The sequence below is a fragment of the Callorhinus ursinus genome, unplaced genomic scaffold (genome assembly GCF_003265705.2).
Source record: "Callorhinus ursinus isolate GAN/ISIS: 27379988/994484 unplaced genomic scaffold, GSC_fseal_2.0 scaffold50, whole genome shotgun sequence".
Lineage (NCBI taxonomy): Eukaryota > Metazoa > Chordata > Mammalia > Carnivora > Otariidae > Callorhinus > Callorhinus ursinus.
The window spans coordinates 3300689-3321279 of record NW_027397112.1 but is presented as its reverse complement, the minus strand read 5'-3'; the positions used below and the strand labels follow the sequence as shown (position 1 = coordinate 3321279).

At 38.6% G+C, this 20591-nt stretch overlaps 1 protein-coding gene across 1 annotated transcript in view; it reads left to right on the top strand.

Moving 5' to 3' along the window:
• KCNJ2 (potassium inwardly rectifying channel subfamily J member 2) overlaps window positions 1–3996 on the top strand; it is a 345114-nt gene extending 341118 nt beyond the window's left edge. Inside the window, exon 12 of the mRNA XM_025889973.2 lies at window positions 3015–3996. The gene's annotated coding sequence lies outside the window, so the exon portion shown is untranslated. The remainder of the gene's footprint in view (window positions 1–3014) is intronic.
• Window positions 3997–20591: the final 16595 nt, after the last annotated feature.

Here is a 20591-nt window from a genome sequence, read left to right as displayed (position 1 = left end):
AAAGCAAAGCTGGCGGCATCACAATTCCGGACTTCCAGCTCTATTACAAAGCTGTCATCATCAAGACAGTATGGTACTGGCACAAAAACAGACACATAGATCAATGGATCAGAATCGAGAGCCCAGAAATGGATCCTCAACTCTATGGTCAACTCATCTTTGACAAAGCAGGAAACAATGTCCAATGGAAAAAAGACAGTCTCTTCAACAAATGGTGTTGGGAAAATTGGACAGTCACATGCAGAAAAATGAAACTGGACCATTTCCTTACACCACACACAAAAATAGACTCCAAATGGTTGAAAGACCTAAACGTGAGACAGGAGTCCATCAAAATCCTAAAGGAGAACACAGGTAGCAACCTCTTCGACCTCAGCCACAGCAACTTCTTCCTAGAAACATCGTCAAAGGCAAGGGAAGCCAGGGCAAAAATGAACTCTTGGGATTTCATCAAGATAAAAAGCTTTTGCACAGCAAAAGAAACAGTCCACAAAACCAAAAGACAACTGACAGAATGGGAGAAAATATTTGCAAATGACATAACAGATAAAGGGCTAGTATCCAAAATGTATAAAGAACTTATCAAACTCAACACCCAAAGAACAAATAATCCAATCAAGAAATGGGCAGACGACATGAACAGACATTTTTCCGAAGAAGACATCCAAATGGCCCACAGACATATGAAAAGGTGCTCAACATCGCTCGGCATCAGGGAAATCCACATCAAAACCTCAATGAGATACCACCTCACACCAGTCAGAATGGCTAAAATTAACAAGTCAGGAAACAACAGATGTTGGCGGGGATGCGGAGAAAGGGGAACCCTCCTATACTGTTGGTGGGAATGCAAGCTGGTGCAACCCCTCTGGAAAACAGTATGGAGGTTCCTCAAACAGTTGAAAATAGAGCTACCATATGATCCAGCAATTGCACTACTGGGTATTTACCCCAAAGATACAAATGTAAGGATCCGAAGGGGTACGTGCACCCCGATGTTTATAGCGGCAATGTCCACAATAGCCAAACTGTGGAAGGAGCCAAGATGTCCATCGACAGATGAATGGATAAAGAAGATGTGGTATATATACACAATGGAATATTATGCAGCCATCAAAAGGAATGAGGTCTTGCCATTTGCAACGATGTGGATGGAACTGGAGGGTGTTATGCTGAGTGAAATAAGTCAATCAGAGAAAGACATGTATCATATGACCTCACTGATATGAGGAGTTCTTAATCTCAGGAAACAAACTGAGGGTTGCTGGAGTGGTGGGGGGTGGGAGGGATGGGTGGCTGGGTGATAGACACTGGGGAGGGTATGTGCTATGGTGAGCGCCATGAATTGTGCAAACTGTTGAATCACTGATCTGTACTTCTGAAACAAATAATGCAACATATGTTAAGAAAAAAGAAAAAGAAGAAGATAGCAGGAGGGGAAGAATGAAGGGGAGTAAGTCGGAGGGGGAGACAAACCATGAGAGATGATGGACTGAAAAACAAACTGAGGGTTCTAGAGGGGAGGAGGGTAGGGGGATGGGTTAGCTTGGTGATGGGTGTTAAAGAGGGCATGTTCTGTGTGGAGCACTGGGTGTTATGCACAAACAATTAATCATGGAACACTACATCAAAAATTAATGATGTAATGTATGGTGATTAACATAACAATAAAAATTAAAAAAAGAAATTGAGAGCAACACAAATGGAAAGGTATCCCATGCTCATGAAATGGAAGAATTAATATTGTTCAAATGTCCACACCACCCAAAGCAATTCACAGATTAGATGCAATCCCTATCAAAATACCAACAGCATTTTTCACAGAAATAGAGCAAATAATACTAAAATTTGTACAGAACCACAAACGACCCCCATTAGCCAAAGCAATCTTGAGAACGAAGAACAAAGTTGGAGTTATCACAATTCCAGATTTCAAGATACACTATAAAGCTGTAGAAATCAAAATAGCACGGTACAAGAACAAAAACAAACCCCTGAATTAATTGCTTTAAAATGGCAATATACATGTCTATGAACATTTCAGAGCAACATGAATTAGAGAGGCAAATGTATGTTCATTTTTCTTTGACTCATTAAAAGACAAATTAAAAAAATATCAGTTATATTTGTTGAGGGTGACATCTGATACCAATTAACTTCTTATTATTAAATTGAGGGAGGAAATGTTATTTCTTTGTGATAATCCTACAGGTATTTATAGCTGCTGGGCAATTTTCAATACTTTGCTTTTTAAGAACCCTATAATATATGCTAGAAAATGCATTAAATTATATTACTTTAGATACGCATAGTTCTTCTTCCTGAAGTTTGCTCATGTACAATGCAGGTTTAGATATAAATGATCACTTTGCCTCATTTTCTATGAAAAATTCAAGCACACAACATAATTTTTCACCAGATCTATGCAAAGGTCAAAACTATCCATTCAATTAATGGGTTAAATATTTCTATCTAAGAAATTTTGCTGGAATAATGCAGATCTGTGTTTCATTTTGAAAATAATAAAAGTAATTCTATTGTGTGGCAAATGTCTTCTGGAGAGTTCCCCCACCCCACAACCATGATCTGTGAACAATACCACCAGTTTGGCAACAGTTTTCATCTTTTCTGGGGAAAGAGGGGGTGGGGAAAGCCTAAATTGTTTCTAGATTATATTTTTTATTATTTTAATAAAAGGAGACTGACCTTTCTTCTTTTTTTTTCCTCTTTAAATTTTTTTATTGTTAATCACCATACATTACATCATTAGTTTTTGATGTAGTGTTCCATGATTCATTGTTTGTGCTTCATACCCAGTGCTCCACACAGAACGTGCCCTCTTTAATACCCATCACCAGGCTAACCCATCCCCCCCCCAGAACCCTCAGTTTGTTTTTCAGAGTCCATCGTCTCTCATGGTTCATCTCCCCCTCCGATTTCCCCCCTTCATTCTTCCCCTCCTGCTCTCTTCTTTTTTTTTTTTTTCTTAACATATATTGCATTATTTGTTTCAGAGGTACAGATCTGTGATTCAACAGTATTGCACAATTCATGGAGACTGACCTTTCTTCTACCAGCAGTTGAAGGTACCAGTGTGGAGCTGGGCATATCCATATATCTCCAGAGGAAATCCATCTGTAAGAAAAGAATGTTTGATAACTTCATGTATGATTTTGTCTGCAGGGAGGCCCTAGATAGGGCATAATCATAATGGAGTCATATGGGACAGGAGGTCTACCTAATCAGTCAACTGTTAGAGCAAAACAAATGAGATACTGTTTCATACTAGCCAATATTTACTAAAGACCTACCTACATTTAAACCCTTGAAACATCACAGGCAGGGTCAGTCTTAATATTTCAATTTCATGGATGAATAAACAAAGGGTTCAGAGAGGTGACATAGTTGTTAAAAGACAGTACTGGGCTTTGCTTCCAGGTCTGTCTGGCCCCGTATCACATCCTTTTCCCATTATATTACTCCTATTGCTTCTCACTTTAAAAGCAATATAAAGAAGCTATTTTAAGTATAGACAAAGAGGTCAATGGACCTCAGCCTCCCTGTATATTAAAGTGCAAAGAAATAAACAGAATAATAACAACCAAAGAATATACTGTTACAGCCAGCATCTCAAAAGAGAAACATCCCAAGTGGGGCCCAAAGGGATGACTTCAACTTTCTCAGAGTTATTTCATGAATCTTCTTTTTATATTGAGCTGCTTTCAACTTTTTAAAGAAAGTAATTATAATCGTGATGGTGATGATGTTGAAACTTTACATTTCTAACCAAATCCAATGAAAGCTTTGAAATCAGCATCGATGTACGAGAAATCTTGTAATGGCTGGAAGGAACACATGTCTACAAGTCTACTCCAATTATGTAACAATAGCACCGATGGGTACTCAGTGATAAATATTCTGAAACATGAAATGATAGGTAAAATTCAAAAGACTTGCACATGTCATTTGTGCCAAATAAAGTACCGAAACACAGAACGACTTCATTCTTAATTTATTTCTAAAAAAATCATATCTTGTTGCAAAGCTGACATGGTTTTACAGTATCATAATATCATTACTTCACAAGCACAACCCAAGAAAATGATGAATAGTAGGGCAGTCAAATCCGTGAAATTGTTTATCTCTGAGAGATCGCGTCTCGACCCCGTCTAGCCTTTGTTTTAATGTTGGCATTTTTCTTCAAGGATCTAAAGGTTTTTAAAGCCATGTTTTATCTTCTGCCAGATATCAGGACTGTTGTTATTCTATTCAGTTCTCTTTTCATAATTTCAGAAAAATATGAAAATAAAAAGGTTAATTAATTTCTGATGTCTTACAAATGATTGACACAGTCCAAGAGGAAAAGAAAATACATTTTTTCCAAGTTTAAAGACCTGAGTTGGGATTTCAGAATCAAACGTGCCTGTGGATTGCTTTTCAATGGTGGGCCTTGCTCTGAGATTGTCCTTTTTCCATTCACCATTCCAGGATTTTTTTCCAAAAATATCTTGTGAGGTCTGAATGGTAGCCAGCATTCTGTCTTTGGTTGATGAGCCTGTACATTTCCTAATCCAACACTTCTCTTAAAAAAGAAATATAGAAAGTATATTGTAATTAATCGTAATGGGGGTGTCCTACAATGTTCCAAACCCTTGGAAACTTGCCTGCTATTCTCTTTTATTCTTTGGTTGAAAGCAGAACAATCAAAACCCAAGGAAGGAAAAGAGACCCAGCAAGCTGCTAGGCGACTCCTTCCCAACCTTGATCCCTGGGCGTCATTCTGTTTTTAGGCCATTTAAGTATATTTGTTCATAATAACAAAGGCTTTCAAAAGTGCGACAACGTTGCAAAACACGCGTTCCTATGGCCAAACATCGCTTTCTCTTTCTCATTCGGTGAGGCTCCCTACACATCTGCTTCCATCCCCAGTCACTTGTTTTCTGGTGTCTCCTGCCTGTGTTTCCTCCTGCACTTAGCACCGGCATGTCCCTGCTTCCCCTACTTCTGCACTGCCCCTCTTCCTCTGTCTTTCCTAAGAATTGAGTTATTTATAGTCATTGTTGCATCCAACATGAAAACCCGAAAGGGCAACAGTGCTGGCCAGCCACTCATCCGTCTGTTCTGAAGCCCAAACAGGTTCATTTGGCCACAAACTCCCTGGAGGTCCCTGCGGTTCTTGAGGCTCCTTGCCCCCCTGATGAATTTTTGGGAAAAGTGACAATAGCCTTCCCTAAGCTTGAGTTTACTAAGTGTCTAACATGAATCTAATGCTGGTTGGGCACTTGAAGGTGGTACAGAATTGTATCATATTGCCCTTACCCTCAAGACTTAGCACCAATTCAAAACAGATAATTTTTAATAATAATAATAATAATAATGGGGGAGCAGGAGGAGAGGTAGAAGGAGGAGAAGGGAGAGTAATAGTAGTAGTAGCTGAATTCTAATTCTGGAGCAATTTTTAGGGAAAAAAAATATCCTCAAGCCTGAGATAATCAAGGAGGGCTTCACTCACTAGGCGATACTCCAACGAGACACCAAAGAGAGGGTGGAATTTTCATAGGCGCTAAAGAATAGAAATCCTAGTGATTCAACGACACATTAATCCCCCTTTTCCTCTACGTATTCAATCTGCAAACATTCACTGAGTACATGCTACATGACAGATATTTTACTAAGGCCTCAGACGGACAAAAAGATGAGCAAACAAAGTCCCCACCCTAGCCAACCACAGCTAAACTTACTGAGAATGCAACAAAGCAATGGTAATAAACATGACACCTGCTTGATTCAAGGAAGTGCAAAGGTTCCTGGGAGCACAGTGCAAGGAGCAGAGAAATTGCAAAGTACTGGCAGAGAAGTTAATGGTGACCATTTGAAATGCGAGGGACAACGTGACTGAAACTATGTTTATTTCATATATAAATGAAAGAAGCAAAGCCAAAAGGTAGGACTCGTGAGGAGCCAGAGATAAGGAGAAAATCCTCCAAGATTTTATTGTGGAGTCATTAATAATATCCGGATGAATGTGGAAGATGCCTCATAGAGTCAGATATTCAGAGAGTTAATGTCAGAAGGTAATTTAAATAAAATATATTCCTGTCTGCTCTTTATTAGTCAAAGGGCCCTAAGCCACACAACTCCCCTGCAAAGTGTGACGCATGGAGTGCATTGTCAAAGTGAACTTACATTTATCAGCTGAGTAAACCCTCCTGACAGTACAATGATGACAATCATCATCATCCCCTTTTTACCAAAGAGGAAAATGAGGCAGAGAACAGTTAAGCAACTCTCTTAAAGGTTCACAGCTTCTAAGTTTGAGAGATGGGCCTAGAACATGGGATGCTGGAGCTGGTTCTTGAATTCTAAACTGTCCTGCTACTGTTCCTTGGGCTTGAACCCAGAGAAGGGAGGAGGAAGAGGGGGAGGACGCAGGAAGACAGTGTTGGTTCCCAAACTGGCCCCGCACATGGAGGGAGGGCCAGGAGAGACAGAAGACAGGGGCAGGCCACTCCAGACAGGCAGGTGGTGGCTTTAAGCAGCAAGGGGACTTAACTTACGAGGCTCATCCCCTTTGCGGCCAGAGTAGATCTCCACACCACCATCCGAAACTTTTCTACAGAGGCCTTAAAGGGATTCCATCATGTATATCATCTCTCTCAATGCTGTGTCCTTGAAACGGTTCCCACTGTCATCGCAGGGGGTGGAATATACACTGTACATCTCAAGGACAGGGAGGGGTGAGGAACCCCTGGTGGCCCGAACCCAGCTCCCGGGTCACCCCGTAGTCAAGTCCTCTCTGTGACCTCTTTCCACACTCCTGGTGACTGGCTCCTAGAATCTCTGATGCGCCCCTCTTCCACAACGTGCCCCGAGCAATCAGCAAGGAGTTTTGTTAACACGGGGTGGCTCATTTGGTGGCGGTCTGGCTTCATTGGAGGAGAATGCATGGTAACCTTAGAGGCACGAGCAAAAGAAAACACAGCTTAAGACAATGATTCCCAAAATAAGTACCTCCCCCCCCCCCCCCCCCCCCCCCGCCAAAAGCCCTATAATCCAAACCACTGATTTATTAAGTCCCCTCGGCCGGGGGGTCAGATCCCTCAGGGCATTCACTTGTGACTTCATGTGATTTAATAAAGATGATACCCTAGCAAACTCATCAGGTCTGAACACACAGCACTGTTTGGATATTGGCACAGGCAACTCTTAGAGAGGCAGTGATAATGTCCAAGGCCATTCTGTTTCGGAGGACAGCTTTGCCCATTAGAGATATTCCAGTGTTCAGTAAGGACAGGCTTTGTCAACTACTATTTAGGACTTGTTGGGTGAATTTAATAAGGGTTTCTATGTGTCCTCTAATGGCCACTAGATCAGTGGAGGGAATAAAGACAATAGCCAAATGATTTTACCAGAAGAAACGGGAGTATGCCCATCTGGTCTGGAGGAGACAGAGGCTGGCAGCTTTAGGAACCTGCCCTGGTTGTACCTACCACACAGGTATGTAGTGCAGGAGTCAGCACTATCGGGTATGAGGAGATGGACTGGGAGCCAGATATGCCACTCCAGAACCCCTGCCTTCTCCTCTCTTTCAATGGTGCATGGTCCATTCCAGGTAGAGTGCACTTCAACAGGTCCGGCTGGTGGCAGGACAATGAGATCCCAGGGGAGACTGCGTAGTTCTCCCTCCTCTAGGGGTGCAAAGTAACTCACCATTCCCAGTGGGAAGTGCCATAGCAAATTCCAGGAGATAATTGCTTTCCCAGGTATGATGGGCTTAGTGTTCTCAGCAGCATGCATGTTGACCCATGGTGAGGGGCAATGGCAGTTTCTCGAAACTTCTATTCGTTCATGGTATTGAGTGTGTTAGCAGGGGGCCCCAGTCTGGCATATGGGGCAGAGATAGAAAAATAGATGAGGGGGCGCCTCGGTGGCTCAGCTGGTTAAGCACCTGCTCAGGTCATGATCTCAGGGTCCTGGGATCCAGCCCTGGGTCTGGCTCGCCCCACTCAGTGGGGAGTCTGCTTCCCTCTCTCCTTCTGCCCCTACCCCCAGCTTGTGCTCTCTCTCTCTCTCTTTCTCAAATGAATGGGTAAAAAAATCTTTAAAAAAAAAAAAAAAGAAAAAGAAATTATATTTAAAAGTTTAGCTGTGCATTAGGAAGGCATTCCTTTCCTTTTTGCATTTTCCCTGGAGAGTCAAATTAAGATTTGCATTGCTTCCAAATATAACCTCGTTAAACTACCATTTCCTTGAAAGACAAGAATTGCTGACTCCCAACTGTGAGTAAGAAGTTCAGTTTTGTATGATTTGCACATATCTTGGAATCGACTGCTTAAAAAATAACTTCTAATCTTCGAGACATACGGAGCCTCCATTAGTGACAACAGTCAAGGTACAAATGTTTTCCAAAACTCAGAAGTGTGACTTATATACAGTAAACACTATGAAAGATTTTCTTCAACTTATTAATTAATGAGGAACCCGGTAAGAGGTTAAAAGCAGTTCCAATGAGAATTTGACCCACAGAAATGTACATTCTCTAATAGACAAAAATAATTTGGATTGCAGTGAACAGGAAACATTTATATTCAAAGATCAAAGTTGTGATTTGGTCGAATCAATGGCAGAGCAGTGAAAAATGCTCACCTATTTCCAAGACCTGGCTAGTTTTTCCTGACATGAAATTCTTAACAATTAAAGTGGAGGAAGAAATCGTAGGAGGAAACTAAATTAAGACAAAGAACAGAGCTATAAAACTACAAATATGTTATTGGGAAAGAAAATAAATATAATGAAAAAGCTTTATTTAAAACATTGGTTTTAAACCATTGTGTTCTGCAATATTAAGATGTTATTGCTGTTGTTGTTTTTAATTTGAGAGTCTTCTCCTTCTCCTGAGTAATGGGTAGCATCCTGTTCTAATCTCTTTCTCCCTTCTAGCTCCTCCCAGACTAGACTTTCTCAAGATGTGAAACTTCTCCTCCAAGAAGATCCAAATAAAGAGGTTGGAATGGCTGTGAAAAGCTTCTGTTGTGGTTGGTGGAAAAAAGAAAAAGAAAGGAAATCTAGAAATTTCGAGGAAATTCAGCTGCCTAAGTTCTTTAAGCATAGGGAGAAGCTTGGTTTCTGTCATCAGAGTACAATGAAAATCCAAGTGACCAAGAGAATTGCTGAGACTCTCAGACATTTGAACATGTGTAAACCTTCAATTTACCAAAAAGGAATCCAATCATGCATCTGAAGACCTCACTTTATACATTGTCAAAATGTCAGAATGATTTCAGATGAAAGATTTCTATTTTCCTCCTGGTGTATATAAAACAAAAATTAAAGACTTTTTCCTCCCCCATTTTCATTTCAACCCGATAAGGTTTAAGGCTTGGAAAGCAATTACATTTATGCTTTGCCATGTTTGGCTGAAAGTTTAAACTTGGAATAGATTTGAGATTGATAGCACTTATAGTCTGCCACAGTGTAATTGTTATCCAGGTTCTGGAAGCCAAACACAATCTGAGAATGGCACTTGTGTCGTGTTTTTTAAAAACTTGATTCTGTTTCCTCTCATTCACACAAACCCCCCACACAAACCCATCTAGAAAGTTTATCAACAACATTTAATGTATAATTCACAGCTTATCCTAGCTTTTAACTGCTTGGGTGGTTACAAGTAAGGTCGATTTGTTTCTCTCTACATTAGAAATGTACCTTTCAAAGAAGATTTTGTCTCAAAAAAAAAAAAAAGGATCTTGTCTCATTTGAAATGGTGATGTACAGCTTCTTTTGTTTGGAATTAGCAGCTTTTCTGCAGTGGAGTTAGATGTGCTTTTTCTTGCCATTCAGAAGAGATTATTAAATTAGCCCAACAGTGGCTGGCTAAAATCCCACAAAATGTTGAAATAAGGGTATATTACCTAAAGTCAGGGGATAATCACTAAGAGATTTAAAAAGAGAGAAAAATAAAAAGAATCTAACACTGTGGATGCTTCTATGGAGAATGAGAGACTGAAGCAAATGGTCGGGAAGGAGGTGGGAGAGATGTCTTTCATTTTATACAAGCCCTCACTTGGATACACACTGATTCTATACAATATTAATAAAATGAGCTGAATAATAACTACATAAAAATAAAGATCATGGCACTTCTGTAAAATTAAGAATATTTTGGGGCACCTGTGTGGCTCAGTCAGTGAAGCGTCCAACTCTTGATTTTGGTTCAGCTCATGATCTCAGGGTTGTGAGATCCAGCCCCTCCTTGGGCTCTGCTGGGCGTAGAGCCTGCTCAATATTCTCTCTCTCCCTCTCCCTCTGCCCTCCCACCCTCAAAAAAAAAAATTAAGAACATTTTGTAAAAAATAAATAAGTAAATAAAATTAAGCAAATTTTGTAGATTTACATCAACTGTCACGGCGAAGTTGTCATAATATTTGAGTGAGAAGTTCAAGGTACAAATATAAATGCGTGTATTATAATAATCCAGCTATATGAAAACAAAAAGCATTTACATTCCTCTTTACACTTTTATGCAAAAACAGGAATCAAGTTATATTCAACGATGTCTCTTCCATTTCTTTATTTGGTTTATTGGATCCTTCTTGTTTTCATTTTGCTGCACGATAATGTAAGAAGTTGTTACTTATCCTCTTTCTAAACCTAAATTTTTTTAAAGATTTTATTTATTTATTTGAGAGAGAGAGAACACATGAGAGGAGGGAGGGTTAGAGGGAGAAGCAGACTCCCCGCTGAGCAGGGAGCCCGATGTGGGACTCGATTCCAGGACTCCAGGATCATGACCTGAGCCGAAGGCAGTCGCTTAACCAACTGAGCCACCCAGGCGCCCTAAACCTAAAATTTTTAAGCTTTATTTTTAGTAGATGAAACTTTCCTTCCAACAAAAAGATTTTTTGGCAGGTGTGGGTTAAACAGCGTCCCCTTGAGACATATGTCTGCTCAGAATTTCAGAACGTATTTATTTGAGAGAGAGAGAGAGAAAGCAAGGGCTGGAAGTGGGGGGAGGGAGCAGAGGGAGAGAGAGAAGCAGACTCCCTGCTGAGCAGGGAGCCCGAGATGGGGCTCCAACCCAGGACCCTAAGATCATGAACCTGAGCCGAACGCAGATGCTTAACCAACTGAGCCACTCAGGTGCCCTTCTTGGAGATATTTACACACATTGAGAGTCTGAAAGATTCTGAGGAATAGCCAGTTTATCTTTGATTAACATAAATTCTACACTTTCAGAAAAATATGAAATTTAGGTAAGCTGTGGATAAATAGAAATTAGTTCGACCCCAAGAAGACTAAATCCTAGCCTGGCCACCTATGGCCACACCACCCGACTATACACACAACCTCCATTTTCTTTGAAGACAAGATGTGTTACCTGCCCTGTCAAGGCCACCGGGTTGTTAGAACGATCAGCCACCATAGTTACATTGCTCTACTTTATATTTCTATCCCTTACATGGCCTTATATCTGGGATGCTGATATTACCTATATCACCTATCTAAGAAAGCAAATACAAAATAACCGATGTAGGTAAAAGCATCTTGGAAGATAAAATAAAATATTGTACAGGTAGAAGATTGAATTTCCTACTTACTTGACTTTTCTAATTTATTGATGCTATGTTAGGAAGTTAAAAGCTTTTTCATTTATGGACAATGCAAACTGGAAGGAAAAAATCAGTCTATACTTCCATTCCCATTCCTCCTGAACTTGATGCCGCTTCGGAGGTTAGCGATTTTACCTGGCCAATGACGTTTATAGAAGTAGGGACACTGATGGCATTTTTTAAATTAATTAATTAATTAATTAATTTAATTCTCAGCTATTCTCGAAAGCATAGGAAAAGGGAAGTATTTTCATTGCATGTCCATTCACGTGCCTCCGTGTTTCTTTTGCACTCTGCATTTCTGTATGTTTTCTGCATGTGTTCTGCATGTAGGTGTGTAACAGACTGTTTCAGAGAATGAAATATACACATATGGAGAATGAAATATACACATATATGTAGTACAGGAACTATTTGTTTTGCTGTGTCACGCTGCCTAGCAAAAGAGATCATTATACCAAAAGCCTACAATTGGTCTATGAAGAGAGATTCTTCATCACATCTTCAACAGAACATCACAACAAAACAAAAAGCTATCTTTTTCAGAAAATATATGACTACCAACAAGCAATTAAAACAAAGTGAATATTACTAAGGGTTTGACGTGCCAACAAACTAAGTCTCAAACAGATTAAACATACACACGTGCAAGCAGAGATGTGCATTTATAATTGATTTAAGATAATACATTGTCTAATTTTTTTAAAGATTTTATTTATTTTTTTGACACACAGAGAAAGAGAGGACAAGCAAAGGGAGAAGCAGGTAGAGGGGGAGGGAGAAGCAGACTCCCTCTGATGTGAGAAGCAGGGAGCCTGCTGTGGGACTCGATCCCAGGGACCCTGGGATCATGACCTGAGCTGAAGGCAGATGCTTCACTGACTGAGCCACCCAGGCGCCCCACATTGTCTAATTTTATTTGTTGCTTAACAGATTTCTTTCCAAGTCAAAGATAAGTTCTCTACTTCTGAAAATATGAAGATATTAGCTAAAATATACACACACATACCCACACTATGCACATATATTTAAAATACTAAACGATGTGGTTCAAAAGATTTTTACACTTAAAAGAGAGGATCAATTGCCTACATAATTCTAAATTTCCAGCTAATTTTTAATTCTGTGGTTTACTTTTGTTCATTTAGAAGTAAACTTTTAACCAAAAAAATGTACTGAGTATTTACTGCAGCTCTATACAGATCAAACAGACTTTCACACACACAAAAACAACAGTATCCAGCTTCTAATGTTCTTTTTCATAATATATGCAGAGAATGACTTATTACTTGTCACTTAGAAAAAACACACATTTCCTCTAATGTTGGGCATTTCATGAAACCATCTCTATAACATACTGCATGTCCATATGTAGACGGTGTGTAAAATAGACTTTGGATATTTTGCCATGGTTTGTAGTGTATGTACTGGTGTTCCCTGCCAACTTTCCATTCTATTTACCAAAGAAGTTGCCTAAATTGTTAATGCAGAATATTTTAAACATAGAATGTCATCCAAACCTATTTTCCCCTAATACAATTTTTAAAGGGGAAAAGGTCAGAATATTCCAATCAATTGACGCACTCAATCTAATTTATGCACTGAGGAGCTCAAAGCTGTGCATCATTTGACCATTTTCCATTCATTGCTGGTGAGATTAGTGATAGATTTCTTACTGAATTTATAATCTAAATTATAAGGAAAGGGAGAAAACAGATTATGGAAGACCAGTAGCTCTTGCAGTATTTTGTTTGTGAAGGGCCAGTTATGGACACCTGGAAACTGAATTGGAAAGACTCACGGGGAAAACAGAGACAAGTCATTAACCCTTTCCATCTTGTAAGAATAAAGAATAACTTGAGACTGGTAACCTAGAACTATTTTAAGGAATATGGACTGCTTTTTGAGGACATAGTGAGTACCATCTTTCCAGAGTAGAATATTGGTCTTGCAGAAATGATGGGCAAAATGCTAAAAACGGATTTTCACCACTCACTGCTATTCCAAATGAGATGCTACGTTTCCAAAGAATCTTCCATGGAAAGAAAAAGTAAGTTAGTGAAAATAAGAATTTCCATGTGTCTATGAAAGAACAACATGTTCATGCCAGTAGGACTGGTAACACTCCCCCTCCTCAAAAAATAAAAGGGTCACAACAACAATTCTTAAAAAGATGAAAATATTTTTTAATTTAATTTTATTTTGTTATGTTAGTCATCAAAAAAGATGAAAAAAAATTTTTAAGATTTTATTTATTTATTTGACAGAGAGAGACACAGCGAGATAGGGAACACAAGTAGGGGGAGTGTGAGAGAGAGAAGCAGTCTTCCCACCGAGCAGGGAGCCCAATGCGGGGCTCGATCCCAGGACCCTGGGATCATGACCTGAGCTGAAGGCAGATGCTTAACGACTGAGCCACCCAGGCACCCCAAAAGATGAAAAAAAAATTTTAATATGTTTAAAAGGAAAACAACCAGCACTGAACACCCTCCTCCCAGAAAACTAGAATGCCAGACTTAGTTCTATGTGAAAAATCTAGACAAATCCATGCCTTTTTTCAGACACAATTAAGGTTTTATGTTTATCTGGTTTTTGTTTGTTTGTTTTCTGTTTGTATCTGTTGCTTACAGTACAATGAACATTGACAAACTTTGAAAACGGTCCCTACTTTTCACACAAATGGAGTATGCCATCAGTTTTAAATCAAAGAGTATGGGTGCTGCCCCGTCTAAGAACCCAAGGAGCATGGATTCAAAGATTTCCACTTCTGCCATGGATTCCTGTTGGTCATTTATCACTGTAAACAGGGGAGGAGCATCTAACTACACGTCAGCAGAAAGACGCGAATTTTAATTCCATCTTCTTTTACCCTGTATTTAAGAGGCAGGTGGCTTTTATTAGGTACCTGGGTAACGGGAGAGGCCATTTCCCTGTGGATTCCTTGTGTTCCCTTATCTGGGACCTACTGGGTGGAACTAGTTGGCCTCAGTGGTTCCCTCCAGCTTTAGCATTTTGTTTTGTTTTTGTTTTAGGTTTTTTTTTTCAAGATTTTATTTACTTATTTGACAGAAAGAGAAAGAGAGAGCATAAGCAGGGGGAACAGCAAGCAGAGGGAGAAGCAGACTTACCGCTGAGTTGGGAGCCCAATGCGGAGCTCGATCCCAAGACCCTGGGATCAGGACCTGAGCCAAAGGCAGATGCTTAACCAACTGAGCCACTTAGGTGCCCCTCCAGTTTTAGTTTTTGATCTAAGATGCCATCTCGGAGATGAGGATCAACCATGTAATGAAGCAGAGGTTAAATTCTTGCTTCTTTACGCCACTTCTACTCAGTTCTAATTCCAGAATTGTGTGCCTTTCTAAAGATTTCAGGTGCCGGGCGCCTGGGTAGCTCAGTTTAAGTGTCTGCCTTTGACTCAGGTCTTGAGCCCAAGGTCCTAGGATCGAGTCCTGCATTGTGCTCCCTACTCCGTGGGAAGCCCCTTTCTCCCTCTGCCTTTCTCTCTCTCTCTCTCTCATGAATAAATAAATAAAATCTTTAAAAAAAAAAGAATTCAGGTGCCACAGAAATAGGCCCTTGACAGGTGTAGCTCAGGAGTTAAGGAAATCAAGGAAGGAATCAGATTACAAAGGTTTGAATTCCTGTTTCTGCTACCTGTACCCTTAGCAAAATACTGCATTTCTCTGAGTCTCCATTGTAAAACTGGGCGTGATCATCTCATAAAGTTAGGCTCAGGAATAATGTGTTAACATATGCAAAGTACTTAGGGAAGTGCCTGGTGGGAAAATAAGGGCTCTATAAGTGTTTGCTATTATAATCATTCCCTCAATTCTAGAACTCAACAAAGATGCTGATGGCATTTATATTTAACACTGTTCCTAAAGTACTAATCAATTTATTAGAACTTAACATTTAATCGAAAGTTAAAAGTAAAATGGTGGTAATAAGATTGTCGTAATTTATAAATGATAGTTGTCTATGTTGAAAACCCAAGAGGCATAAATGTTCAACGATTACAAACATTAACACATTTTTAAAAAGCTATCATAGCTTTTCTGCAGAATAATAATAAATGTTTGGAAAAATAATGGGAACAAAGATCTCATTCACAATGGGAGCAAGGTATAAAATACCTAGGAATAAATATAACAAATGTTCATTTAACAAATGAAAAAAATCTACTGAGAAACAAGATAGAAAACAATAAAAAAGATAAGCATATTCTAATTATAGATTGGAAAATAGTGCTCTATATTCGAATATACATCAGAACAACACCACTAAATAACCTCACCTACTTGAGATATGTGAATTTTATTATATGTAAATTATGCCTTAATAAAAACTTCTCCTAATGTGTTTTCAAATTGAGAGAATAATTCTGAAATTCACTTATGAAAATAAAAATTTGAAAAAATACAACAGAGGAATAAGTTGAGATGCATTATCCTATTAAATAATAAACTAATTATATTTGGAACCCAAAGAGATATTCAGTTTAATGGTAAAGAATGGATAGTTCATTAATAGATCCAACATGGTAGCCAGCCTCCAAGATAGCCTCCAGATACTTGTCTCCTGATATTCATTCATGTCTTCATTCTTCCCTTCAAACATTGAATAGTACTGACCTGTGCAAAAATAGGATATTGTAGAAATGAATATGTGTGGCTTTTGATGTTAGGCTATGAAAGACAGTGTGGCTTTTGTCTTAATCCCTTTTGCATCACTTGCTTTGGGAGAAGCCAACTACTATGTTCTGAGGACATCTAAGAAACCCCAAAGAAAAAGTCCATGTGACAAAGAACTGAGACTTCTTGCCAATAGTCAGAAGCAACTTGCAGGCAATTTGTGTGGCCATCTTGAAGTAAATCTTCTAACCTCAGTTCAAGCCTTGACATGACTGAGGTCTGGTAACATATTGACTATAACCTCTTTAAAGATTCCAAGCCAGAATCACTCAGTTCAGCTGCAATCAAATTCTTGAACAATAGAAATTCTGGGATAGCAGAGATTTATTGTTGTTTCAAGCCACTAAGTTTTAGAGTAATTTATTATCCAGTAATAGATAACTAATACACCCAAATATATAAGGAGAAATAATCATATGGCTTGCACTCTGATGGGAATAAAGAGGCTATCCAACAATCATATCTTATTAAAGACTAATATACATAACACAGATGTAAATCTTGAGAAGAAACACGAAACCATCAAAGTATTTAAAAATAACATATTAGGATGCATGATCCTAGATTTGAGGACTTTATTATAAGCATAACATTGAAAACAGATCTCAAAGAGGAACCTATTAATAGATTTATAATTATAAAATGTAAACTATTTTTCATTAAATTGTACATAAGCAAAACAAGAAGAGAAACATACATACATCTGGCAGATAGGTCATTCATCTATATAAACATAAATTCAAAAATTAAAGAAATTAACGTACATATTGTAATATTAAATGAAAAAGCTAATATATCAAGACCAATTGGGGTTTATCCCAAGAATAAGTGGATGATTTGCATTAGAAAATATGCTTTTGAAATTATGATCTCAAACTAGGAATAGAAGTTGTCATCTTAAACATCATACATTAACAAATCAATAAGAAATATAGAGCTTACTAATGAAATATTTAAAAAGGTTTCTATTTTAATGTGCAACAGAACAAGCATGTATAACATTACCATTTGTATTCAACATTCTAGTTGGGGTTCTAACTTAGACCCTTAAGAAATCAAAAACAACATAAACAGTATTAAGTTGGAAGTGAATAAGATAAATTTGCCACATTAGTAGATGCTGTCATTTCTCTAAAGAAAAAAAAAACATGTAGGGAAATTATGAGAAGAGACAAGTATATTTCATTTTAAATAGAGAAATCAATTGTACTTCTATATACCTAAGATAAACAGAGAGAAAACAATAAAAGATGTAATTCAGCAAAGCAAAAGATATGTGGGCACAGACTCTACCAAAGCCCTTTACAGAGAACTTTGTAAAACTTTTCAGTAGATATTAAAATGGACCAAAGTAAAAGGAGAAAACTTTACTGATAGAAAATATCCATATTCTAACGATGTTTCTCCTACCAGGTTTGACCTATAGATTCCATACACTTTGACTATAAATAACAGCAGTATGTTGGTTTTTACAATATGCTTAAGAGAATAAAATACATGTTTGCATGTCAAGGAAAACAAACATGTGTGTCACTTTTTTGATGCTACACTGTTATTAGAAAAACATCAAGATTCTGAGAATGCGCACATATGTGTGTATCACTTTAAAGAAGTTATGTGTACAGTTTTGAAAACTGCTATAACACTGCAAGAGGTTTAGAAGTAGGAATGATATTAGTTTGCTAGGGCTGCCATAACAAAGGGCCACAGGCTAGGTGGCTTAAACAACAGAAATGTATTTCTTCACAGTTCTGGAGGCTGGAAGTTCAAGATGAGGGTGTTGGCAGGGCTGTTTCCTCTGAGTCCTCTCTCCTTAGCTTCTCCCTCTGTCTTCACATGGTTTTCCTCTGTGTCTGCCTGTGTTTTAACTCCCTCATCTTAGAAGGACACTAGTCCTTCAGGACAGCAGAGATACAAGAATTGGCATTTGGGAGCCGATGCTTTGGATATATTAAGGACTGAAATGCATCCCCCCAAAATCCATATGTTGGAATCCTAACCTCCAATGTGCTGGTATTAGGAGGAGTTGACTTTGGGAAACTATTAGGCAATGAGGCTAGAGCTCTCATGAATGAGATTGGTGCCCTCATAAAAGAGATCCCAGGGGCACCTGAGTGGCTCAGTCAGTTAAGCGTCTGACTCCTGATTGCAGCTCCGGTGCTGATCTCCAGGTCGTGAGATTGAGCCCTGAGTAGGGCTCCGCAGGGGGGCCGCTTGAGATTCTCTCTCTCCCTCTTCCTGTGCCCCTCCCACCATTCTCTCTCTCTCTCTCTCTCTCAAATAAAAATAAATAAATCTTTAAAAAAATAAATAAAAAATAATAAAAAAGAGATCCCAGAGAGTGTTCTCTCTTCACCATGTTAGAATCAGGGAGACAAAGGCATGGGGGGATTAGGTAGATAAATAACCAGGGGATACATGAAAAATCCTGGCAGCAGGCATTGTTTTTAGTAGCTGAATTTTTTTTAAGATTTTATTTATTTATTTGAAAAAGAGAGAGGAAGAAAGCACGAGCAGGGGGGAGGGGCAGAGAGAGAGGGACATGCAGACTCCCCGCTGAACTGGGAGCCCGACGTGGGGCTCTATCTGAGGACCCTGGGATCGTGACCTGAGCCGAAGGCAGATGCTTAGCCACCTGAGCCACCCAGGTGTCCCAGATTTTAGTAGCTGAATTTTTAAAAGCACAGGACAGTTACAGACTCCATGCAAAAAAAATTCTAAGATCACTTCCCGATCCACAGTTATGTATTCCTATAAAGCATCAATCTCTTAAAATTCAACATCTAATTTTGTCAAGGATTTAGGAAATGATTGTCCAAAGGATGGACAAAAAGGTTTTAGTTCTCATCCATCTTTATAGTTCTCAGAATGATCACTCTCTTCAAATATTGGCCACCTCTGTTTTGAGACTACTGTTTACATATGACAAACCTGTCATGTCCTTTTTCCTAACACCAATTGTTTAAGTTGCATATCATCTCATTTTATAAGTTGGGTGTCGTTAGCTAGCCCCGAAATGAACTTCCTGAATAACAGTAATAAGATGACTCATGCCAGAGAGAGTGTATTTTATGGATGTGCTGGGAAATTTTAAGGTTAGAAAAATTGGTGATTGTTGAAATGAAGAGACATGTTGATAAAAATGTGGGCATGACTTGTGTTTGGTTTTTAAAAGGCTCTGGTAGTCACAGATTAAATTAAAATTAATTAAAATTTAATTAATTAATTTAAATTAAAATATCATTCTGTCTTTTAGAATGCTGAATGAAGGAAGCCTGATGTAATTTTGGAAGTAATTCTGGAAGTGTAAGTGCCTTTTAAAAAAATAAAATTTAAACACATTTTATTTCTGGGGATTATTTCTAATGTCATCTAATATAGACAATGAAAATTGGACTCCTCTTGGGCCAACAAAGAAAATAAATCTTTTCTATTCTTCAGCATTTGAATGGAATGGATTAAAATGGAACTATCTGTGTAAGACATAAAAGTCAAAATTTGGTTAATGTCTGTTCAGATTTTTTTTTCCACTTTAATCAGGCTCTATGTTTAGAGCTTCCAGGACAAACATCCAAACTCTAAAATTCCAGGGGGACACTATTTAGCAGAATGTTTGGCCTCTTCAATAAATGAAAAGACAGGTAATATCATAAAATAATACTGTTATATGAAATTTCCACCGTCGATTTCCAGCTCAAAGAAGCTTAGATGAGTGGTCTATTAGTCTGCATTTTCCCCCCTGTTTTTACATGAGGGTAAATGAGAACGGGGTGGCCACTGGGACTATTCGGGACAAAGATTTGTTACAGGATCTCATTTTTTCCCCCTCCTCTTCCTTAGCTGCCAATTATGTCCTTACCGCCAGATTCTCTCAGCATTTTATCCACAAAACATGGTGCTAAAGTCATCATTGTGACCCCCCATTCTGGTCTATACTCCCATTCCACTTTCCTCCACACTCAGTACTCCTAGCTTTTTATTCATTTGAACGTTTAGGACAACATGTCCTAAAAATTATCATGGGCATTTTTCTTTCCAAGTGATCGAAGAGATGGTTTAACTGGTAACAACAGATGCCCCACTGTTTTCTGACTATCTAGGCAGCTCTTTGTTTTTTGTTCTAAACAGCAAAGGTAAAAAAAAAAAAAAAAAAAAAAAAATCCTTACATACCGCATGCTAATATTTAGTTTAAAGGCCGCGCTGTTTGGGGAACGATGTCTGTTTACATCAGTTGGAGATGGTATTAGTATGGGCACTTTGTGTTTTGCAAACACTAAATGCACTCTTGTC